The following is a 15,231-nucleotide window of genomic DNA, read 5'->3' as shown; positions in this document are numbered from 1 at the left end:
TACAACAGAGTGAAAACAAACAGGACGTTGAGCCTGTATCTGGAACAGAATGGAAACCTTGTCTACTAAAGAGAAATCACAGCAGATGAAGTCTCTGCTGCACTCAACAGAACACACAAATGCACGTTCAAATACAGAAAGATGCTTAAGTATTAAAAGAACAAACATTCTAGCAAATAACTGCAAAGAAGCAATGGTACCTTCTACAGTAAAGAGTAGCAGCATGGCTAAAACAATTCCTAAACTATGGTCAACCCAGAACTTTAAAATGAACCAAAATAAGTTGAGGATAAATCATGGTTTCATGGCCATTGATAAAACCCAATTTATTATCGTTGGAAATACTATAGCATGAATACTAACACTTAAAAGTGCCATGTACTGTCATAAATACAGGTCATCCGTTAAAAATAATTAAGTCAGATTGCCAGCTTCCCACTACCACATTTCAAATTGTGGAAATTACAAAAAAAAATCACTATACTCATAGTATGTATTGGTTCCCCATTTAGAATACCATCGCATCCTCACAGCTAGGACACACTCTATAGCTATGGTCTACAAGCACAGAACGAGTGTTCTTTGTGGGTGGAAAGGGAAATAAGAGAAAACAATCCCAGATGAAATAAAACTAAATTTTCAGATAAAGGGAAGAGAGTTCTCCACAGGCTCCTGAAATAATTCTGTCCATTCAAGTCTTAATTGTACCAATGAATCCCAATAGAAATACAGTTAAAGAGTATTTTTTTAGAGATAGTATCAACTCTGTTTACCAATAATACAGGTAAGAAAAGAGTAGCATTGATCTTCTTCAGTCCAGAGGAAGTCTTTAAGGAGTGTGTGTGTGTGTGTGTGTGTGTGTGTGTGTGTGTGTGTGTGTGTGTGTGTGTGTGTGACTTGTATCTTTTCTCCCCTACAAACCACACTCAGAGCTCAGCAAGCTCTTGCTGCCTTCCAGAGATAGCTTGGCTTCTCTGCCTCCTCCTTCAAAACCAACTAAGTGAAAATGTCTCAGGATATTAGATACCTCACCTCTGATGGAAATAAGAAAATATCTGGAGTCACTGATTAGGAATGCTATTTTTATTAGACTAGGATTAAAAGCCCAACTGCGAGATTGTGTGGGAGCCAGGACCCGGGCTCAGGCCCCTTGATTCCTATCATACTTAAATATAGGTGGCTCACCGATGGAGCTTCTAGAAGGCAATGGAACATTGCAGACATTGCTGTGTGAAGAATCCCTTTCATGTATCTACACTGTATTTTACACAAGGATGCGGGAAGGAGGTGATTCTCTTGTATTGCCTGCATTTAAACTTGTTCAGCTACTGTTGGTAGAATTGTGTACACGTAGCTTATCTTTGAGGATTGCCAGAAGCTGTGCAAGGCCCATGATTTAAATAACAAAGAGCATGTATTACAGCATATTACATGTCCAGTGCGTTGAATGTAATATGTACAATGGGAGCTCACTGCTGAGGAAATCGCGCAGGGTCAGGGTGTGTGCAGCTCAGCACAGAACTACAGGTGCTGATTTGTCTTTCCCAAACACTGCCTAGCTTCCCTGAGGCCCGGCCTCTTTTCTGTCAGAATTAGGCACATTCACTTTCACCTTGCTTTGGGGGCATTCTGCTTTTGGGGGTCAGATTTCCTTCCGTCAAAGACAGGAAACATGGAGCAGGCCTGCAGTGACTTAAACACACTGAAGACAACACAGGAGAGCATCTCCATCACAGCTGGGCTTTGTGACTGCATGCACAGGAGTTTACAGGCTTGGGTTTTGAAATTCCTTCTAACAAAATGATTAATTTGTAACCTGTGGTCAAAGCCATAGACACTAAGTCTGTGAATAAAGCCAGCTTCCATATACTACATCATTGTATATAAACATGTAAATGTGAAATTTTGTATAAAATCCAAACTTTATCTTTGCAATGTTTATAAAAATTTAAAATGCTTAAATTGCTAGACTCAGTATGTATTTCTTAAGCTACTTTACCTAAGCTTCACTAGTTGAGTATCTGCCGATTGTTGAGCACACACATTTCCCTGTTGAAAGTTTGCAAACACTGGGAGTAGCAACGATCAGTAACTTGGAGAGCATCTGGCGCTTTTCCTCATCACATCAGAGCAGAGCACTGTGTGAGAGGCTTGGCACGAGGCAGATAGGGCTGCCATCCACGTCTTCTGCTCTTCATGCCATGTTTTTTCATTGTCTTTTGAATACAGTGAGACTAGAATAAACTGATACAAGCCTAATGGTGCCCTAAGTTTAGTGTCAGGGGGAGCTGTTTAGACTCCTACAAGCACGGTTCTTTCTTTCTTTTTCCTCCTTCCCAACTTCCCCTTCTTCCTTTCTTCTTCCCACAAGAAAAACACCATTCTGGTCCGGTGATTATTAAAACTGAATGTAGACTAATCAGCTCCCTCAAGTTTTAAATTCTCCTTGGGGAAGTCAAGCAATCAAGTCAATAGCAAATTAAAAGGGAAGATACGCACTAGATTCCAAATGGAGGTGAGCACTTTGAAGTGAAGAAACAGGTTGAGCAGGTCAGAAGCTGAGTGTTAAGCAGAATAGGCAATGATGGACCATGAGGAATTCCTGAGGAAGGGATCAAGGGAGCTGCAGCCCAGAGCCAGGGCCAACCAGAGCCCGGGCCAAGTTCACCGTAAGTGGCTGTGAGTCAGCCACAGGTGAGTGAGTGAGCCGAGACCGACACACTGCCAACCCCACACAAGGCCACGGTCACGGCACTGGCCTTCAGCAGGAAGCACTGAAGCTTAGATGCGGGACAAATGAAGAGGAGAGCTCCTATGAACAGGACTGGACTCCTTCTTACCTCTGTGCAGAGGCTGCTCTGTAATCTCAGAACAAATACCACAGGGGCCCACACAGAGAGTAAGGGCAGACTGATAGACTGGCCAAGTCCAGGGGAAGGGGAGGCCCATGGCTGGAAGGGACTTGCTGCACACACTTACAGTCTTCCTACACAGGACAGTCTGCCCAGCAATTGCTCTGTGTGTTTCTGGCATCTTGGTTCAGGCTCAACATAAAACAGAAAATCCAAATTGCTCCCAAAGATGAGGTGCTTTGGTAGCAGCAGTGATTTTTATAATCATCTGAGTACAAGAAATAGCATAATAATTCATTTTATTCTAGACTTTTCCAGTGCCTCTTAAAACATAATTGTCATATCCACACATGCAACTTGACTTCTGTTCTTTTGAATTAATCCATTAGGGCATTCCGTGGAACAGATGGCATCCTCCGTGCCACTCACTAAAATCTGCATTCTCCGCCAGAGGTGACAGAGGTAGAGCTGACCCTTGATCAAAGTCTCACCATGAACAAAATCCATCCTCCTGCCCCACTGGGTCCCATAGCCTCTGCCCCAAGACCATGCATTCATCTAATCTGTCTAGGTATTATTTCTAAAATGTAAACATGTCTTCTGTGAACTTCTAGCACTGCAGCAGACCTTTAGCTCAACCTTAACCTCAGACTGTCATTAGGGAAAAGCAACCATCTAACAGATCTTTCAGTAAATGAAGCATATACAAAAATAAATATGGAACATTATAGGCAGGGTCAAAGTAGACATAATCTCTATTTTTGCATATAATATATAATTACAAGTAATGTTGTGAAATACTTTCCATGCTATAAAATTGTATGTTGTAACTTGGTCTAGAATTCTTTTATAATCTTTCAAAAACAGCTACTAGCCGGGCACTGGCGGCTCACACCTGTAATCCCAGCTACTCAGGAGGCTGAGATCCGAGGATTACAGTTCAAACTAACTTGGGTAGGAAAATCCATGAGACTCCTATCTCTAATTAACCACCAGAAAACCATTTGAACTGTGGCTCAAATGGTAGAGTGCTACCCTTGAGCTAAAGAGCTCAGAGACAGCGCCCAAGCCCTGAGTTCAAGCCCAGGACTGACAAAAAAAAAAAAAAAAAAAAAAAAAAGATCTTTTACTAGAAATTTTATAATGCAACTGCTTCATGGACTAAAATCCAAATATCTCTAAATATTAATGTTATTCCTGGTAGAAATTCCTTATTAATGCTCCTAAAGGAAACTATTTAAAAAAAATGCAGATATTATTTGGGTGCCATGGTTCAAGTGTGTAATTCCAGCTAATCAGGAGGTGGAGATGGAGATGAGGGAGATTTGGTACCAACATAGAGAAAAGTTAACCAGATCACAACTCACCAAGAAAAGCTAGGAGCAACTGCACATAGGGTACACTGTCGATGTGTGGCCGTGGCACTCACTATTGCCCCAGCCACACAAAAGAAATTAGCAGGAAGATGACATTCCACTCCGGCAAAAAATGTAGGAACTTAAAAAAAAACTCAGCTAAAGTAAAAAGGGATGTGTGGCTCGAGTGGCAGAATACTGAGCTTGAGTTCTCACCTCCAGCTGCACAACAGAAAGGAAAAAGAAATAGAAGCACCCTCCTTCATCACCTCAAAACTTGCTGTCTCACTCTACACTTCGTTCTTTTCTCTGAGCTTTTGTAAAACCCCACTCCCTTTCTTTCTATTCTGTTGTATGTGTTCTCTCTCCTATCTTTTATTTCATCCCTTTATTCTTTCTTACTTCTGAATTTCCTGAAATGCCTTTGATCCATGCCTCAAGAAATGTGCTAGGGAGGCTTTTAAATAAGGACACCTTCACATATGCATTTTTTTCTCCTCCCTCTGTGCCTTGTTTGTCAGTTAGGAAACAAGTGGTACAATCGTAGAATAATTTAATAACTAACATCAGCATGCTGGCTATGGCTTCTTGAGGCATGTAACCAGTATTTATGCTCAGACCTGGGCCTGGCACTGAGCTGCAGACATCTTCCTCAGGGTGGCCCCATCTGAATTGGAGTTGGAACAGAACGTGGCAAAAGGAAGAGAGTTCAGCTAAGAGTTCACCAAGGCCTGTGGGCTCACGGAGGGCTAGCAGAGGGCCGGCAGGGCTGGGGGGGGCAGGCTCCTCTTGGAGCTCCTGCCCCTGGCGGGCACAGAATTACTTGATGTGTGTTAACAGGGACTCGTGACAAAAAGAAAACCAGGGACAGGTCCAGAAGGGTGCTTAGATTGATGCCCCCGTGCCCAGCGCCAGGGGAGGAAGAGGCTCAGTAGACATTTCACCAGGCTGTGAGTCAAGGTCAGCAGACTGAGTGGGCAAGTCTACTTCCTGAGCCCTGGGTGCAATTTGGGGCTTCCTGGACCCCCTCAGTAGATCTTCGGGGGCACTGCATCTTTTCTCTTGGCCTCTCAAGACCCTCACCCACAATTCAATTCTCAACTAGGTGGTAGGAGATGATCTGATTAAAGTCATTCACACTGTGGAGAGAATGGGCTTAAGCACTCAAAGCTGTTTGCTTTGACAAAGGGGAGCTTGTTAATGCTAATGAACTGCTAATTGACAGAGCTAGGATTACTCTACCTCACTCTCCTGACACCTAATTTTCCCCCTACTTTCCCCCTCCCTTCCGAAGTGAGGAAAACATTAGAGACTCTCACACATTAGAGAAAACATTAGAGACTCTTTCACACAGCTTCAAAAGCTCAAGAAGGAAAAAGAAGGCTAAAGCTCAACTTTGATAACACTTCAGAGACCGATTAAGTCAGTCTGGAGAGTGACCTCAGTCCCGGGGTCCTTCAGCCTTTTGTGTTATTCTAAGGTGCAGCTAATATCGCTTGCATTGCTGAGCTGAAGTTTGGAAAAATTACTCAGAACTAGGCTGACCTGCTCTGCTTCTGCCTTTGGCACACATAGTTTATGTGGCTCAATAGAAGTAGTGAGAACAATATTTGTGAGAAACGCTCTCTCAAATGTAGTTTGGTTTGGCAAATGGGTGATTGTGGCCTTCTAGAAAGGAGAGAGCTAGGTTGTGGAGAGCTAAGTGGGTGGAACAGAAATGTATTTTGAAGCCTCTGGTTGCTTCTTGGCAACCCAGATGTTTGACTTTATACTAGGTAAGCATTAGTGGCCCGTGAGCTAAAAAACAAATGAGACAAACAGTCTAGATTACACGTGATAACACCACCCAGTCTAAAGTGCTTAGGTGGCTGTGGGCTGAAGGCGTAAGCCTTATCTCTTGCTGGGGGATCTGTGAATTGGTTCGGTCTCTAAGAATGAATCAGAGCCTCTGAGAACACAGCCGGTCCCAGACCGCTTTCTTCCCATGTCTCCAAATGAAAGGTGGCACACAAGCTCTTGCAAGGTTTACAGTGTATAATAATCCAGTCAGCAGAGTAATATGGTTTCATAATAAACAGAAATAAATGAACAGGTTCCACCTCATTTCAGTTTCAATTGACATTTATGTTGTAGTCCCAATATAGAAGTCTCTGAATTTGCCCCCAGGACAGGACCCTCCCTGGGTTACACCATGGACCTGACCAGCCCACTCCTATCCACCCCAGGTTAAGTAACTGTGAACTAGTCTGGCTCCATCTGGCCCTCCCAGGACTAATCATGTTCCCAGGCCCTGTGCCCCTTTCTTTGCCTGGTTCAAGCTTTTCAGAACAGAGGCGGCAGCGTGCACATGCCAGGGCTCCTGCAGTCGGAGCTTGACCATGGGGCCTTTCTTCCTCATGCTGCAAGTTCTCTGGCCTCACCTAGCCCCAGCTGGGGTCCGAGGGCGTTCGCTAAGCAAGAGCAGAACAGAGCCTCTTGCCGTAGGCAGTCCAGCAAGCACAGGGAAGTTCTAAATATAGAATAACAACCAGTGAAAGTGGTGAGAGCAAACCCAACAGCTTCATGATTAGCATCATTTCTTCCTCATCTTCCTTTTGCTCACTGAGTCCAAGTGCCTTGTGAGAATCAGAACTTAGGCTATATATCTACCGGAACGGCTCTCCATCTGCAAGAACAATTGTATTACTAGTGTGGGAGGCCGTGACTCGGAGGGCAGTTCGAGAAAGCTGAGACTCGCCATGGCCATGGTCCTGTCCTTTGCCAGGGCTTCTTTCCCTTTTGTGTTTAATTTTTTAAGGCCATTGCATCTGCACACAAAGCCAGTTTTTCTCGGATATTTTCAAGGAATATAATGTGCAAGCTTTTGAGTTAATACTTGTCATGGGCCTTGAACTTGGGGCCTGGGCGCTGTACCTGAGCCTTTGTCCCCAAGACTACTACCTGAGCCACAGCTCCACTTCTGACATTTTGGTGGTTAATTGGAAATAAAGAGTCTCACTGCCTTTCCTGCCCGGGCTGACTTCAAACCATGATCCTCAGATCTCAGCCTCCTGAGTAGCATGGATTATAGTTGTCACTAGCACCCAGCTGTCTCATCCTTTGATTTGTCACAGTGAAAGCCACTTTACAAGTTGTTTTTCTGGTAGGTAAAGTTTTCATTAACTTTTTTCTATTCCTAGGTGTAAAAACGTATGCTTGTTTGAAATAATGTATCAAGTGCCTGTAGTAGGAGTTTATTGGTTCTTTTCAGGGCAGTGCTGTGGGTGCTGGTGTTCTCATCCCAGACTGGCAGGAGAGCCCGGGCCATGGCTCCCATCCCACCCCAGGCCCGCGCCACATAGCAACACAGCCTCCTCCTGCAGCATCAGCCACCCGAGCTCTAGAAAACCCTCCCCTGCTTGCCTCAGGCTCTGCCACTCAGTGAGGAAAACATTAGTGGCACAAAAAACTTGGCGCCTTGGCCGCTCTCCTCACTGAGTTGAACCTCTCTGAAAGACTGTTTATGTCCGAGCCAGGACACGGCCTCCCCCGCTCCCCAGGGAGGCCCTCAATGTCTGTGTTCCTCACCAGACCTCTTCCAGGTCTAGTGGTCTACACCGTCAGTCGCTAAACGACAAGCACCGCAGGCAGGCCAAGGAAGACATGGCTTTGCTGGGTTAGTCCCGAGTTACTATCCAGCTCAGGGAAGGAATCTGAACACACCAGGGAGCAGGGGTGGTGTTTTGCTCCCCAGGAAGGAAGAAGCTGATGGAAGCAAGACTGTTTGGGTTGTGGTAAATCTCCAGGCGACTGAAAGGAGAACCCTGTCCACTGTGGGCTCCTGACCATGGGTTCAGGGGTGCCATGCGCAACACGTGACCATAGGCATGCAGGTTCCACACGTAACACGTGACCATGGGCAGGCGGTGCCACGCACAACATGTGACCGTGGCACGTGGGTGCCACACGCAACATGCAAACATGGGCATGTGGGTGCCACGTGCATCACGTGGCCATGGCACATGGGTACCACATGCAACATGTGACCATGGCACATGGATTCCACGAGAAACACATGACCACAGGCAGGCAGTGGCCACGTACAACACATGAGCATGGGCATGCAGGTGCCACATGCAACACGCAACCAAGGGGACATGGTGCCACACGTGGCACATGACCACAGCACACAAGTGCCACATGCTGCATGTGACCATGACCTGTGTGACCAGAAGTGACTAGCAGGTGGCGTGGGGTCAGCTATCGGGCAGGATCCTTGTGCCCCTCACCCTCGGTCATGTGCCACTGCTCCTGTAGGAAGGCCCCTCCAGGTCATGCCCCAGCCTCTTGCCACACCGGCAAGAGAGACAAGTGGACAGCCCCACAGAGTGGTCTCCAGTCTGTGACCTGGATCTTCCTTTCCCAGATTCTGAGCCATACCCATGTCTAGACTCTGCTCTGGTCTGAGATGTGCTCAGCTCCTTCCCTGCCCCCCCCACCTTCCCCTGTCTTCCCTCCCCTTCCCCTACCCCCCTGCCACTGGCCAATCTTCCCGAATCTCGAGTCTCATCCTCCACCCTCACCCGCATTTCCCAGGACTTAGCAGCAGCAGCCTGCTGACAGGCTACCTTGGGAGGTCACCTGGCCGGAATGCTTGTCCTCTGGTTCTCTACCTTTGCCTCTGTCATGGTTGCCTTCTGAAAGTCCTTGTAAGATTTGCTTCCTGATCCCCCAGACACAATGCCCGTCCAGGGAAAGCTGGTCTGCTTCCTCACTGCCTCAGTGCCTGGTGCTAAGTGTTCAGTCCCTGAGCACACGAATGAATGTATTTCAGGATGACACAGAAGCTTCTCCCACGAACCCCGATCTTCACAGAACCCACTTGCTAACGAAGAAGAAGACCACCAAGTCAAGTACAGTAGAAAACAGCTCCATGGCCAACATATGTCATATTAAAATTGCTTTTCTCCACCACCCGGAACGTGCCAGCAGCTGACCCTGGCCACCGCCTGTCCCAGGAGTGGCCCTGGCTCGACCCCCAGCCCTCCTGTTTGCACTTGTCCAAATCTCCCTCCTGACTCATGAAGTTTGTCAGGCTACAGCTGCAAGTTCACCTCTTCCAGTACTTCTTCCACTAGACCAGTGAGCCTGGCACTGTGAAGGCGGAGGCTGGCCCGGGAGGCTGGTACAGGAAGGCCTGCAGGAGGACAGCCTCCCAAGCACTGGAGGACAAAAAGGTCCCTCACATCAGAGATGGGGGCACATGGATTTGGTGATGTGAAGCTGCAGAGAGCGCCAGGACAAAGCAGCAGGACAAGCAAGTCAGAGCCGGGTGTTGGCCCCTAGAAGCTGGTGGTGGGCTGTGGCGGGCTAGTCAGTTTTCAGCTCTGCGGGGACAGCCAGCACAGGAAGGGAGAAGTCCCCGGTCTGCTGGCCGCCCTCAGGGACTACATTGTGTTTTCACTTCCTCTGACTCCAAGGGAGCAGAGACTTTACCACCCCACAGCCGCGTGGCAGCTGGGCTGAGTGCCCTCGCCGGGATCTCCTCCAGACCCTCCTGCACATCGTGATTCTTATTCTGCCATTTTATTTGCATCTGAAACTTGGAATAGCTTCGCCCTAACCAGCACTCACTCACTGAGTGCACCCGGTTGAGTGCTCCATGCACTGGGTGCTGAGGGGGATGGAACAGCACGGATGAGGCTCTGCCATTCTGGGACTCCCAGTCTAGCTGGTAGAACACGTACGTGAATGAAGAAACACAGATCACAATTTTAGGTTGTGTTACACATAAATACTACAATGAGGTAAAATGACCACAGGGTGAGGAGTGATACAATTGGAGAGCCAGCTGGACAGGGAGCCAGGCCTGCAGCCCGGCATTGACAGACACCTCCAGAAAGGAAGGACCCTATTCTTGCAATGTGGGAAGAGCATGCCATGAAAAGAAAGGAGTGAGCATGTGCAAAGGCCCTGGGTCAGAATGAGCTTGGGAGAGTCTGTGAACAACACAAGGAGCGGAGCTGGATTGGGCTGGGAGGGAGCCCAAGGAAAGACCACCCTGCTGCCACGTGGCAGAGGGATTTCCCTCAGTGGAGACTCCAGCAGGGAGTCAAATAAACTGCAGAAAAGAGGTCTCATGCTTTCTTTTGTTGTCTTGACAAGAACAGCAAGGGTGCCACAAGAGCCAAGATGACGGTGTGCAGGACCCTGCTCAGGATGTGACCGTGGTGCCCACACTGCCCTGGCCTGTGTGTGTTTGGGATGCAGAGCACAGAGCACACCACCCTGCTGAAAGAAGGTGACAGGCTAAGACTGGGAGGAAATGCTTGGGTGGAGCAGCTGGGTGCGGCCTCGAGGCTGCTGACAGGGCAGAAGAGGCAGGAAGTGGGGTTGCACTTGGGGTGGGTGCGTTACATTTTCGAGCTCGCTTTGTATCTGAGTCCATCAGTACGTGGGTCAGTGTGTGGTGTGAGTACTGAAGCCGTAGAAAGCGCCGAGGGGCAGGGGGGTTGCTATGTAAGGTCCTGGGCCAGACCACTGAGAAGACGGTTCAAATCCCCTGTCAGCAGGGCTGGCACGGAACCTGAACAGGAGCCTTTGGTGCCTGACCCCTTTCTCTTCCCACGGCAGACACTAGCACACATCTATAGCTATGGCCACTGGAAAGGACGTGGGAAGATTTGGGTCAGGGCCTCCCACCACAGCAACCAGGATGAGAGGAAAGGGCGCAGAAAGAAGTGAGACAAGATGAAACCTTGCACACAATCCCAGTGGACTCGCTCTTCCTCCAGGCCCATATCCTATCCTACGCTTCCCCCAACAATGCCACCACAAATGTCACAAATCCCTGGGAGAACTCCATTAATTAGGGCTGAGTTCCCCGGTCTAATCATCTCTGGGAACCATCGCAGACAAAACCAGTGTGCTTGGCAGATCTCTGCAGCCCTTCTTAACTCAGGCTGACGAGCAAGATTAACCATGACCAGCCATGAAATGGAATAGTCTGTACAGACTGGGAAACAGTATCAGCCTTTTATGTACAGTTCTAGAACATCCCTGCACCCACATCTTCCCACGTCCTTTCCAGTAGCTGTAACTGGGGAAGCTGTGTTTGCTCTCAGGAGGAAGGGAAAGGCTGGCCAAATGTGGAAAGGCGACGCCAGAGCAAAGATGGCTCAAGGATGCCACTCGTGTGCAGGGGGGCAGCTGGGGACAGCGGAGGGGGAGTCCACTCTGTCCCAAAAGAAGGGCACTCATTACCTGGCTTATGGCGTCATAACCTCTTTGTGCAACACTTTAATAACACGACGAAACTGTGTTCTAACGGAGAGGCTGTGCTAGATGACACCATCATAAATGTGAAACCCGAAGGAAGCTTTCAAATGGAGAATTGTCATCGTACTTGGAGCCCCTATCTGCTTTCTACCACTGCAATATTATTTAAGGCTTACAGTACTATTTCCACTCAAATTTAGGTTTAAAAATATAAAAATCATTAAAAGTAACAGAAAATAAGTGAAAAGCTAACACGTATTTTGAAGACTTGTACACAAGGATGAAAAACAAAAGCCACAGAGCTACCCAATGTTGCTGCATATCAAATACTAGAAAACATTAATGCTAGTGTACAAGTGTCAGAAATACTATAACCCTTAAACGACAAACCACATGAAGATGAACAATCAGCAAACAAAACTTTGAAATTGGATTGCATTCCATCAGCTTTTTAAGTGAAAACACCGACTAGTACCTGGGAATAATATGAATTCTGTCTTCCAGAGCACTTTTGCTGCCATGATAATATTCTTACTTATTTGGCACACATTTTTAATATAATAAATACCAACATTCTACATGTGGCACTTATTGTTAAGTCACATTCATTAAAAAAAAAGTGAGCAAAAGGGCACAGATATTGGAGGACAAAAATTTCCTTTTAAAGAGCTGAAAAACCCAAGTTATCTACATTTAGAAGACTTCTTGTTTTGAGTTCAGAATGTGGCACCCAAATCAGAGTTCCCCAGGCAACTCACATTCTTCATTTTCTTGAAAATTCTGGGAACAAAGATGGAAGGTGGAAAAACAAAAGAGCCAAGACCCCTGCTTCACAAAAACCAAAACAAACAAAATCAGAAAACCCAAATGTTCCAGTGTTCTTTTAAAAGTCCAGTCACGTATGTGAAAAGCAAAACAAAACAGTATTGTTCCCAGATGAAATCATTTGGAAAATGATATATTCAGCCAGTGGGCACAACAGGCTAGAGATTTGGACCAGCAAGCCAGGCTCTGCGGCCGGATGCAGGGAGTCTGCCCGGTGAGCAGAAGAGCCGCCTGCCCAGCCCAAGGCCAGCAGCACCAGCGCTGGAGTTTACAGCCAGTGGCTCCCCAGCTGGGCCTCCCAGACCCCAGCCCCCCAGTCAGAAGGCAGGGACTAGTTTCTATACAGTAGGTCTATACAGCAATGTAGTTTGAAGTTTTATTGTATACAATAACCGTAGGTAAATGTATCACATGATATAATCTAATGAAACACACATACACGTAGTTCAAAAATCAAAATCGCTTTCCCTGAAATAATTTAAAATATAATCTCTGATTTCTTTTAAGCGTTTTGGGGTGAGGACAGGCTGTCGGTGCTTTTGTAGGATGGCAGTTTTGAGATGGAAAAGGCAAAGCTGACAAGGAAAAGAAAGTCCATTCCACAAGCCTCCCAGGAGCTCAGCCAGGAAGTACACCTTGGCTCTTCTTTTGTGAATATCATTGGAGGAAGAATGAATTCTGAATTCACTTTCCATAACCCAGAACCTGGGTACGTATTCAGACTTCAGTAATTCTCAACAGCACCACATCCACCTTGCCAACAAGCCAGCAGCTTCCTCTGCCCTGCTGGGCGCCCCATCTTTGGGAAAGTTTGGGGTGCAGTTTCCTTGGGCTACAGAGGCCCTCGGCCCTCTGCTGCCATTTTGTCTACTATCATACTCAGTACACACTTGATGGTGCTATGATACCAAATTCCTTACACCTAAAATTTTGACATTTCAAAATACATTGTTAAAAAATAAAGCAGAGAACACTTGAAAGTAGTACTGTTAAATTAGCATAACCAAGTTTTAATATAAGTACCATCTTTGCTATGCATAAAGATGAAATTGCATAATTTTAATATATTTCTTACATTATCAACTTAATATTCAAATCATAATTTTGTTAAAAATTTCAAGCTTGTACCAACAGTCCATTTCTAATGCTACAGCTTTCCTTATTCTTATAATCACAAGTAATTATCTTCTCACAAAATTGTGAAATAGCATAGATCACAAGAAGCATTTTAACAAATAAGAAGTTTCCAGTAAAGTGATAGGACAGTATGCCACTGCACTGTGTGTGTATAAAAAATAATCCATTTGTTGATCAGCTAATGAGGGCTTTTCTGACCAAAAGCCATGAGCATATTTAAAATTTTAAAAAGCAAGCCAAATCAAGTGAACATCCAAATATGTGGCTGGAATATTTAGTTCAACAAGTCTCCCCCAGCCACGTGGAATCTGTGCTCTCTGCTGTGTTGAAGCCACAGTGCTCAGGGCATAGTTAGTGCTTAGTGCAACCATGAACACACACACACACACACACACACACACACACACACACACACACACACACACACACACAGAGTTCTTTAAACTGCTGCTTTCTTATTAAAGCAGAAGCACATCCTGTGAAATGTTCTTGCCAAGGTATAAACTAACATGTTTTAAATTTTAAATTTAAAAATGGTTATACTTTGAGTACAATATACTTAAGTCTAATTAATATGTGTGGGCATTATTCTGAATTGGAACAAAGTGAAGAGCGTTTTTTGGTATCTAGATTAATTTACCATTTTACTAATGAGATCAGTTTTAGCCTAGTTTCACTTCCCAGTTTCATTTCAAACTATATTTTATCTAGTTCTTATTGCATTAAGTACTGTAAGTACAAAGTCATCCTACTAGCAAAATAACTATTTTCTAAAGTTACTTATTTAGATTCTAAAATCATGCTAACTAAACTACAACTCACTTTTTAAAAATTTAAATGTCATAATGTGGTGATATAACAAATAATACCAAAATGATACATTTTAAGTAATATTTTAGAGTCGATAAATGAGAGAATTATTGTTCTACAAACTGCTCAGGTAATAGGCCGAATGAATGTGAGAAAATTTACAAATGTTTGGAGCAAACTGGAAGTAGATGAGAGAAAAAGCTCTGCGAATCTAAACGTTTCTTCAGCACTAGGTGGTGTGCAAAATTTTACATACAGAAGAGTGTTTTATTTTGCAGGTAAAATAATTTGTAGATCACTGAGAACGTCAAATGCCAATTTTTAACGACCTTGCATGTGAAGTTCAAAATTGCAATCTTATTAAACTTTGTTGCCCATCAAGTTTTACTCCTTGTTTAAGAGTTGTATCAGGTTTTTATAGTATACTTTGTTAGAGCAATGACAGCTAAATTGTTAGTATAAGTAGCAATCCAAAAAATAAAAGTTAGCCAAGGACACTTTTGACCTACCTGTGTGTGTGAGTCGACTGCTGGGGAGAGATGCGAGCAGCTCCTCCGGGCAGTGTGCTGCTCCCTCTGCTCTGCCTTGCACTCACATTCATCTAATTTGTATTTATTTTTTCCTCTGAGAAAGGATGGCCCACCAAAAGAGGAAGTGTGAAACACTCATGCATTAAGTTCTGCAGAGAACTGAAGACTATGCACAAAGCTCACTCTTGGAGTCATGCATGCAGGCTAAAATGTGTGCACTGATGAATGTGTGGCAAGTTCAGTTATTGAAGTCAAATAGTGCTCATTTACTTACATAGGGAAATGTGGCCTATCTGCTAAGTACAGAAAACCAGGAAACACTGCTGCATGCAGAACCAATATACAGGAGCAGAAAACTCTGCTAATCTGACTCTAGGCATCTTGGGGAAAGAGGGTAGGGGACATATCTTGAGCAAATGGGTGCATTCCTGGAATTGGGGTAATGTTTTTTTTCCTCCTACAAGT

At 45.4% G+C, this 15,231-nt stretch overlaps 1 protein-coding gene across 2 annotated transcripts in view; it reads right to left on the bottom strand.

The window, feature by feature from the left end:
* Positions 1–14,946, bottom strand: part of LOC138837084 (muscleblind-like protein 1) — a 162,322-nt gene extending 147,376 nt beyond the window's left edge. Inside the window, exon 1 of one of the 2 annotated variants that reach the window (XM_070035857.1) lies at positions 14,746–14,946. The gene's annotated coding sequence lies outside the window, so the exon portion shown is untranslated. The remainder of the gene's footprint in view (positions 1–14,745) is intronic. The other variant, XM_070035868.1, reaches the window with a different exon arrangement.
* Between the last annotated feature and the right edge of the window lie 285 nt (positions 14,947–15,231).

Source organism: Dipodomys merriami, unplaced genomic scaffold (assembly GCF_024711535.1).
Source record: "Dipodomys merriami isolate MVZ:Mamm:240054 unplaced genomic scaffold, mDipMer1.0.p SCAF_261, whole genome shotgun sequence".
NCBI lineage: Eukaryota > Metazoa > Chordata > Mammalia > Rodentia > Heteromyidae > Dipodomys > Dipodomys merriami.
This window is presented reverse-complemented; position numbering and strand designations above follow the sequence as displayed.